Source organism: Pseudophryne corroboree, chromosome 7 (assembly GCF_028390025.1).
Source record: "Pseudophryne corroboree isolate aPseCor3 chromosome 7, aPseCor3.hap2, whole genome shotgun sequence".
NCBI classification, from domain to species: Eukaryota; Metazoa; Chordata; class Amphibia; order Anura; family Myobatrachidae; genus Pseudophryne; species Pseudophryne corroboree.
In genome coordinates, this window is record NC_086450.1 from 279,998,677 (window position 1) to 280,001,181 (window position 2,505).

At 43.0% G+C, this 2,505-nt stretch overlaps 1 pseudogene; it reads right to left on the reverse strand.

Moving 5' to 3' along the window:
• Positions 1-1,679: 1,679 nt before the first annotated feature.
• On the reverse strand, positions 1,680-1,798 carry LOC134946647 (5S ribosomal RNA; annotated as a pseudogene).
• Positions 1,799-2,505: the final 707 nt, after the last annotated feature.

Here is a 2,505-nt window from a genome sequence, read left to right on the forward strand (position 1 = left end):
ACAGTGGGGGTGTCCTGTGCTGCCACGAGTCCAGTGATGCTGCCGTATAAGTCCAGTACAGTGGTACTGTCGTATAAGTCCAGTCCAGTGGTGCTACCATATAAGTCCAGTGGTGCTGCCGCATAAGTCCTGGGGTACTGCCATATAAGTCCAGTCCAGTGGTGCTGCCATATAAGTCCAGTGGTGCTGCCACATAAGTCCAGTGGTACTGCCATATAAGTCCAGAAGTACTGCAGTACAAGTCCAGTCCAGTGGAACTGCTGGTAAAGTCCAGTGGTGCTGCCATAAAAGTCCAGGGGTACTGCCATATAAGTCCAGTAAAGTGGTGCTGCCATATAAGTCCAGGGTTACTGCTGTATAAGTCCTAGAATACAGTAGTGCTGACATATAAGTCCAGCGGTAATGTCATATAAGTCCAGGGGTACTGCTGCATAAGTCCATTCCAGTGGTGCTTCCATATAAGTCCAGGGGTACTGCTGTATAAGTACAAGGGTACTGCCATATAAACCCAGTCCAGTGGTGCTGCTGTTTAAGTCCAGGGGTACTGTTGTATAAGTACCGGGGTACTGTCCTATAAGTCCAGTTCAGTGGTGCTGCCAACTAAGTCCAGTGGCACTGCCGTATAATCCAGGGGTGCTGCTGTATAAGATCAGTCCAGTGGTGCTGCCATATAAGTCCAGTGGTGCTGCCATATATGTCTAGTGGTGCTGCCGTATAAGTCAAGTTCAGTGGTGCTGCCGTATAAGTCCAGGGGTACTGCCATAAAAGTCCAGAGGTACTGCTGTGTAAGTCCAGGGGAACTGCCGTATAAGTCCGGGAGTACTGCCATATAAGTCCAGTCTAGTGGTGCTGCTGTATAAGTACAGGAATACTGCCGTATAAGTCCAGTGGTGATGCTGTATAAGTCCAGTGGTTCTGCCATATAAGTCCAGGGTTACTGCTGTGCAAGTCCAGAAAAGAGTACTGTTGACTTATAAGTCCAGTGGTACTGACATGTAAGTCCAGGGGTACTGTCGCATAAGTCCATTCCAGTGGTGCTTCCATATAAGTCCAGGAGTACTGCTGTATAAGTACAAGGGTACTGCCATATATACTTATGCAATGGGAGAGGACAGAAGGCTCTTGTGTGGGCGCACTCTTAAATGAAAAACAAATAGAAAAAAATTTTTTTATAAATGTTTTAGAAGTATTACAGAGAATAATATTAATATATAACTTTTATTGATAGGGTTAAAACAAGATAAACTTCCCACAGATCCTGAGAATCAACGGCGATTCTTGGGGAATTAAAAAATGTCCTGGTCTCTTAAATCGTAAGAGTATGGAAAGGGTTGTAGACATGGAGTAGTCATACCCCCATTTCCCCTGACCAGTACAGTAATACTGTATTAATGGAACCGGGGGTTTTTAAGTCACAACACAGTTTCAATACAATTTAGGCTAAGACTGGCTAGAATGGTAATCAGTAGTCACCACTCAAGGAATTATGCACCTAAGTGTTAATAGCATGCCCTGGCCCTATTTGTGGGCAGGGATTTATATGCAAAAGGTAATGGTCAGTTGATATTGAAAGTATTAGAGCAAAGAGAAAATAAAGAGAAAAAATAGAAAAAATAGAAAAAATGTGGTGATACTGCTGTTGGTGTGTGTTGGTCACATAAGAGCGGAAATTAATTCCTGACCTACCACACCAGGTATTCACAGGCAGTCACCTCTCCTGATACTAACCTGGCCCAACGCTGTTTGGCTTCCAAGATCGGACGAGATCGGGCACTGACAGCGTGGTATGGTCGTAGGGATTTATGTGTACACCAATGAGAGTGCACCTATGTAGGGAATTGAAAATGAAAAAAAGAATAATAGGAAAGGAAATTGCAGATAAGATCAGTACGTGAAAATATGTGGATCTGCTTTCCACGTTAGACCCGGTATAGAAGATTCCACTGGTGTGGTATTCTATCCCGAGAATCGTGAATGAGAGTCCACGAAAAATTGGTGAACACAGATTAGGAAGATGTGAGATTATTATCTGCGACAGAGTAATGCAAAGGTTAAGCTGTCATTCGGAGGTATACACAATTCAGGTGGGGCTGAGCCCAATGACCGACCTCCGACGGTCTGACACGTATGAAAATTATAACTTTAGGCAGGTAATGGTTTTATAACCCCCAAAGAATAAAATGGACATACACATAAGTACACAAATTGCAAACTGGAAGAGTAAGCTGTATTGGGTATTGTAACCCGGTACCGGCAGCATATAACAAGCTGCTAGATGTACTGTACCATGCACATTGGTAGTGTCGATAAGATATTATATCACTTCAAAATTGGCAACGATAAGAGGTATATAATATATATAAGCAGACCTATTCTGGTGTGAGTAATATACCCCTGATGGGGAAAGCTATATGAGTTAAAGTACCTAGTTATTATACCACAAAGATTGAAATAATTGGTATGCTGCACAGTACAAGACTAAGATCCTGTTGCAACAATACAGAG